We start from the raw sequence: 7,808 nt of genomic DNA, 5'->3' as shown, positions 1-7,808 counted from the left end.
TCCAAAATAAGCAAAAGACGATGTGGATTTTTTTTAACTAACGTAAATCTTTCATGTAGTTTCTACTACATTTTTCATTAACAGACATAATTTACGTTATTTTAAGCCATACAAGTCTTAATACCCGGGGTTCCCTTTAAATGTACTTGCACCTCGGCTTTTATGACGCGAGATTAATGTAAACACAGCCCGCTGTGAACATCCTTGTAATTCGCTTCAACCTTTTCGAACTTTATGAATGATTATTTTAGGTTCAAATGGTGCGTGTGTAAGGAACTGGAAGCATCAGAGTACGGCTATTTCTAAAGCACGCAGCGCCATCTGCTGTTAAAAACTAAGCTCAGAATAGATTCAAGAGAGAATCACGAGGCCTTCAGAAAATCTCAGAATCGATGCAGAATCATTTCTCGATTTGCGATGCATCGATTTATTATCCCAGCCCTAACAAACACCACCAGATTTTTGTAACCACGCGTACTCTGTATGCACAGATCGCACATGCGCATTGAATTTATTTAGCAGTAATCAGTTGTTCCACAAGGTGGCAACACAAATTAAACTAAAGTGATAAAACGGCAACAGCAACAACAACAGATGCCCAAAAGTGCTTGTGTGAGATAGGCTACAGCTTGAGTATCAGCAACATTTCATCAGCATCTAGTTTTAAATACCTGTTTCTCTGTCCTCTGTACTGCAGCTTGATACAGTGTCGTGGTTTTTATGCTCATCCATACACTGCACACATATACACTTCTGATCAGTGCGAGAGAAAGCCTCCAGGAGCTTCTCGTGTTTCTGGCAGATCATCTCCTGTAGTCGTTCAGTGGCTTCAGTCAAATTGTGTTTCTTTCCTTTGAATAAACTCTCGTGTTGTTCGAGGTGAGTTTGACAGTAAGATTTAACGTTTTAAAACTCCATCACCGCTTTACCTAGAAGTGTCAAACCAAATATTATTCCCTATCTTGGATCTAAAGATACAAGCAGTTTGCAAATTTTCCACTTGCAACACACAGTACTCTTTCAAAATGCTGAAAAAGCCAAATCGACTTTGCTCTAGCATTACGATGACAGTCAGGCATACCGGGTCCATACGTCATCTCAACACAGAAACACAGTTTAGCTAGAGCCATTTCTCAGGGTGTAAGCCAGGTCTACTACAAAAGACGAAGATCAACACCTGTCCAAGAGCTGATCTCTGTAAATACCACACAAAGCTTAAATGAAAACATGCTTAAGGTTACTGCTTCTGAGGTAAAGTGCATGCAAGGACATGAAAATATCCTGGAAATGCATCTCTCACATCGTATCCCTAAACGGTGTGACAGCAACTTCTTTAACACGCCTGGCTACATTTCCAAGTGAACCCCTTTGGCACACAACTTTACACCATCACCTTAGACAAACGAAACCGGTGTCATTATACCTTGATGCAACAGATAGTGTAGTTTCAAGCATGAGATTGTTGAATTCTGCATTCACTCATGCTCCAGCTCTTCCAGTATGCGGGATGCTGAGAAATGAGCATAGTATTCCACCCCTAACTTTTTGGCTAATGCAGTTTCAGCATAAACCGTTAAATTACACCAGCCTTAAAATTCATAAAGTGGAAACTGACTACAGCTGGGCATTGATGCAAGCTGTAGTTCTGGCCTTCAATGGACAAAGCATTGATGCATACCTGGAGTGGACCCATGCTGTCTGCAAGAAGGGCAGAAATATGCATCAGACAAAGAGAGCACAGGCCATGTATCTGATCCAGGCAAGACAAGGGACACCAACTGCCATGTTGAAACATGGTTTGGCATTGTGAAAACTTCCATTCTTTGCAAAAAAAGAAGTAGCACCTCCCAAAAAGAATGAAACTACAGGCAGTAGCCTGCCAAAGCCCAGGAAACTATGTGACATGAGTGTTTACAAACAGGTAAGTCATGCAACAAATTAATTTGCAATCTTTCAATCTTGCAATCTTTCCCTAACAAATATTTGTTCTACTTCATAGGTGAAATCCGGACACGGAGTTGGTTGTGTCAGTGTTTAAATCTACCTACACTTTGAGACATGCTGACTTCACAACACTAAGGCCCCATGAACTGTTAAGTCTGACAAGAACAAAACTTTTCAAGGAAGGAAGAACATGCAGTTACATATCTTTGCGTCTATTACGGCATTTTGTGGCAAGGGCATCCTGCCATAGAATATAACAAATATAATGAAATTTGAGAATCTAATCCATGCTTGCATGTTACATGTGGGCAGTGCTACATAAACGCAACTTGGCTGGCCGTTTATTCTTACTGTATCAGTATGTGGCGGGTGTAATTCTGCATGGCACACGACAGGGTTTGTCAAATGAGATTATTTTCATTCCTCAATAAATTTGACTTAAACCGTGAAATTACAAAATGTGCTATTATACACTACAGTAACTGTGATGATCATCGGTGAACTTTGAATCATAAGACGGAGCAATATCCTTTGTCAACATCAACAGCAATCACTGGAAATTTGTCTTCTAATGTATGAAAAAATTTGCTGTATTAAACTTGTATTGTTTTGATAGTTGAAACCCTTTTTCGTCTGACCCATATATACTAAATATATACTATTTTAACACTTACTTGTAGTGATCAAGGTTTATCTGCGAGCATTATGAAATAACACAATAAATCAATTACAATGCAATCAATGCATTTTTAGTAAACATAAAATAAATTCAAACTTTATGTACAATGTGGTACGTTTGACCTCTTGAGACATCACATATTATAATATATGTCTCATCTTAATTTGCTACATTTCTATTATTTCTTTGGCCAAAAGTCTGTAGATAGTTTTGGTGCGAGTCTCTAAATCTCTGCATGTATGTATTTCTCTGCTTTTGAAAGGCGCTGTATAAATAAAACTGGACTTACCTCACAAAGCACACACACACAACGATCAAACGGATGAAAGCATCAAATGGTAGCTTAGTGTGATTATTACAGCCAATAATTCATTGTTCAAGGAAAAGCTACAAAAGTCTGTTTGCTCCCTCGTGTGGTTATATATATACTCACAAACACAGGACGGCTCATGCTTAAGTACAAAACAATGCCTATAGATGCTATAATGTCGCTCTGACACAGACTATCTCAGCTCAGACATTATTAATAATCGTGCCCTCATCCAAAGCTCTGCGTCATGACCTAAAGCGGTGAGTCTCCGTTATGTAATATAGCCTAGAATAAATAACTGAGAACATGCATTGCATTTTAAGGTTAAAACCTGATGGTGGACTGTTTTTAATGTTCACAGGCGATCATGGCGAGATTTTTTTCACTCGCAGCTTTGTGACCGCTGGACTGCACGAAAGAACAGGTAATGCATTTTACTGCATATACATCTTCTGGAGCTCATTTTCTTGTGGTTAATAAACAAACGCCGTTGGCCGTTTTTGTCAGACATTTGGCCACTTCAGCGTATAATCATGCAAATTAATTAAGCAAATGAATAGAGCCTCACATACCAATGAAAATCCGTATAAAATGCTTAAATAAAACGCATTGATTCATCGTGACAAGCGTTGAGAAGAGTAATAGGTGCGCGAGCACTGGTAGGGTTGCCAAGTCCTCGCCGAGTTTGGCCCCTGTTGCTGCAGAGTGTTTTTTGTTGTTTGATAGCTTTGTACAAAATACATTTGTGCTAAGTATTGCCTTATAAACTTGCTCTACCCAAAGTGAGACTGTGTGCTATTTTGACAGTGTAGGGCCGGAGATTTGCGCAATAGTTCGCTTGTAATGTTGCCAACTTCAGGCAGAGCCCTGGGTGAGCCTCAACATAAGGAAAAAAAAGCTGTTTTAAAGAAGTCACGGACAGATTTTTGTGACAGGCTGTATTCAGCTGCACTTTTTTAAATGCATCCACAAACAGTGGTTCACGGCCACAAAACGTGGTTCAGTGACATCAAGTCTACGATGTGATTGGTTGTGTTAGGGCCCGGGTCATACCAAGGACGATAATGCAAAAGATATAGGCTAGTTTAAAAAATGTGCTCAAATCAGAAGAATAGCAGCACAAATGCAACGACAACCATATAAAGGAATCAGAGCAATTCTTTTCAAGCTGATGAGCGATAAAAACACTGGCGGCCAATCAGAATCCACCCGACTTTAAAGAGCTCGAGCATTTAAAGCGTCTGATGACAAAACTGCAGCGTCCGTCACATCCGGTTTGCCATGCAAAAGGACTGAAAAATATCATGTTAAATATTTAGGCTGCGCTACAAATAATCCTGGTTCATCAGCTGTACATTTTCCATCATGCTCTATTATTATTATCCATCTGGAAAATAATGCCACGCTTGGCATTTTAATGTGACTTTGAGAATATCTGCCTTCTTCAGTCCGCTTATTGTATTCAGCTGTAACAATACGTAAAAGAAAACACATAGCCTACTGCACAGTTGTGATCTGTACTCTCAATTTAATAAGTAAAACATGAACGAAATAATTCACTGGAATGATTTTTTTCTCCCCAAATCCTTACTGGTGTCTCTTGTCTGGTTTGTTTCCACAGAGGTGCTTGGAAATGTAATTTTATCGTCCTTTCACCTGCAATTCCTTTTAGCATTGTTTACCGGAATGTTTCTAAAGCAGGGAAACACAATATTTATGACTCGAAGCAATATCCATTGATGTTCCAGTTAATGTAGGAAAATTTTTGGTGAAAGCAGCATTACATGTACGTTATATAATAAAGAGTTATTACGACGGTGATATTTAACACGTCTGTAATATTGCCGTGGAAAGACTCCACAAAGGTTATTAGTGGTCTGCCAAAAGTGATTTGTTAATGCTTTGCTTGAGGGGTACGGAGAAATTCTCATTGCATTCGAACTGTGAACTAAAAGGTTCATTAGCAGTTGCTGACTGTTTACAGTTCAACCGAAGTTACTCCCATAATTTGCACAAAGCATCACGGGGCATATAAGAAAAATAGACTGAGTCTAATCACTGGTTTACCAGCATTTAGCATTGAGTTTAATGACTAACAGTGATGTAATTGCATGAAAGATTCTGTGAATGCATAGTCAATCCTGGAATTGAGTGACTTTTGGATCATAAAATCTAGAAAATAAGACCGTTTTTTAAATTGTGCAATAACAACAGGGAGGTAAAACATTTGAGAAATTATTAATAAGGTAAATAAATAAATGTAAGCAAATGAAACAAATGCATGCATTTATGAAACAAAATCTGTGTTACTGTTTAAAATCAATCAGTAAATCAATTGTGGTTGCAATTTAGTTTTTAGTTAGAAATATACTTTGTCTTTTATTGCTTTTCTTTCAGGTGGCCATCAGAGAGCCCTGCAATTTAGTTAACTGAATAATTTTTAAATGCATAAAAGATGTAGGTTAAATAAATTAAACAATGAACATTATTTGACTGTCTAATGATCTGTGCCTCACTCACACCACTACGGACAAGCTAAATGTTTTTCCATCCTCCACATCAAATAAGAGCCGTTCAGTCATCGGGTAGCCGAGGATTCTCGCCCATGAGCAGGTCTCTGGTGGCCATAAATCATGTTTGAATGTTTCAACTGAAATATCACTTTTATCTAATTCTCACCTGCCTTTCATACTGTATAAAATCATTTTGTGCCTACACACTTCAGCTCCCGTGTTCCTGGAAAAGTGGGATGCACTTAGTTTAATTTCCCGTCAGAAGAGAAGCAACACGGATAATGAAGAGACTAAACTCCCTGCCAACCTCGAGAGGGAGTATTTAGAGGAAGAAGCGAGAGAAGTCTTCCAGGATAATTATCCTGAATTCACCTGTCTACACTAGGGGTGTGTGATATTTATTGTCTAATTATTGTTTGTGTAACGATGTGCAAGCTGACATTCTCGAGTATGTCATTTGCTTTGCACAAACCAAACTAAAAAACACCTTGGTAGTGTCATATTGATTTTATGAAACAGTTCAATAAACAATAAGTTAACATTTTGAATTCCATTTTAGACACAATACTGTTAATATTTTATCAACATAAACTTTTGATGAACACCGCAGAACTGTTTTGTGTGTCCGAGCAACACGTAGTTGTGCTTCGTTACTGAATGAATCATTTGACTGAATGATTCAATGACTCGGCTCATTAAGACACTGTCTAGTTTTCATATATAAAGCATCATTTCACCTTTCTAAAATTAATTCCGTTTAAGGATACCAGTGCAAAACACACACTCGGCAAAATATTTTCTAATTATCATCATCGAAAAAAATTGAGATGTCATATGTGACCCTGGAGCACAAAACCAGTCATAAGGGTCAATTTTTCCGAAATTGAGATGTATGCATCAGCTGAAGCTGAATAAATGAGCTTTCCATTGATGTATGGTTTGTTAGGATCGGACAATATTTGGTCGAGATACAACTATTTGAAAATCTGGAATCTGAGGGTGCAAAAAAATCTAAATATTGAGAAAATCATCTTTAAAGTTGTTCAAATGAAGTTCTTAGCAATGCATATTACTAATCAAAAATTAAGTTTTGATATATTTACGGTAGGAAATTTACAAAATATCTTCATGGAACATGATCTTTACTTAATATCCTAATCATTTTTGGCATAAAAGAAAAATGTATAATTTTGACCCATACAATGTATTGTTGGCTATTGCTACAAATATACCCCAGCGACTTAACACTGCTTTTGTGCTCCAGGCTCACATTTGTGTGAATATCACACACTACTATTCTACACATTTAATATTCACAGTTGCACTTGTAATTATCTACAGACTTAAATGGATTGGGTTTGTTTCTTTAAAGGACATCTTCTGGTCTGTCTAGATTGGTAAGTTGTGAATGTTGCATATGCATGATGGTCAAGTGAGAAAGTCTGGTGTCAACTGTTTTTCCAGATGCAAAAAAATCCATATCCATTATGTGTTTCTCAGCTCCAGTCCTGGGGACCCACTAACCAAAATGTGTTAGATGTCTCATTAATTAAAGCACCTGGTTCAACTCAACAGCTTCTTAGTGTGTTGAATGAACTGGAGTTGGGAAACCCTGCATTTCGGGCAATCCAATGAGACGATTAAAGACAAGTGGAATCGGTTCCACTTGTTGCCCTGATGCAATCATATTGATTAGAGAAACTAAAGAAATATATGAAATACATTGGACCTATTCCCTGTACAGGTCAGCTGGTTATTACATGAAACTAGCAACAGATAAGAAGTATGTCGGATTTCCTGGGAAAGCAGTTGATTATATACAACTCATCATAAATGGTCATCATAAACAGTATTGCAGATGAGAATGCTACGATTGACCAGTCATAATCAAGCCTTCCAGAGAATCATGTACTAATGCTCAAGATATGGTGTATTCTGGTTTTATACATTTATAGACAAACAATGTTTTTATTGCTGATAATGGCAGATGAGTTGAGAAAATGTACTGACCACGAAACTGTTTTGCATTATTATTAAAATTATGTTAAAAATAATTTTGCAGAAGTAAACTAAACAATAGTTTTTTTTTCAGTAAGTGTTTCAATAAAGCATGTTTTATTAGCATTATGTATTTATTTTTTGTTTAATACATGCCTAGGTATTGGTAAAGCAATAAGCCCTGTGAAGCCGTGGTTTACAGTGAATTTATAACAGCTAAGGGGCATTGTTAGGTGCGATGCAAAGCTAAAACCCCCTTAGCTGCTATAAATTCACTGTAAACCACTGCTTCACGGGGCTTATTGCTTTTATAAAACGGTTATTCCATATACGTAGTAAGGTTTCACAAAATAAAACAGAGCAA

At 37.4% G+C, this 7,808-nt stretch overlaps 1 pseudogene; it reads left to right on the top strand.

Annotated features, from left to right (window-relative positions):
* The first annotated feature begins 1,630 nt into the window (after nucleotides 1-1,630).
* Nucleotides 1,631-7,808, top strand: part of LOC107721046 (venom prothrombin activator vestarin-D1-like) — a 9,553-nt pseudogene continuing 3,375 nt past the window's right edge.

This window comes from Sinocyclocheilus rhinocerous, unplaced genomic scaffold, assembly GCF_001515625.1.
Source record: "Sinocyclocheilus rhinocerous isolate Xijiao unplaced genomic scaffold, SAMN03320098_v1.1 scaffold1232, whole genome shotgun sequence".
Classification (NCBI taxonomy): Eukaryota; Metazoa; Chordata; class Actinopteri; order Cypriniformes; family Cyprinidae; genus Sinocyclocheilus; species Sinocyclocheilus rhinocerous.
This window is presented reverse-complemented; position numbering and strand designations above follow the sequence as displayed.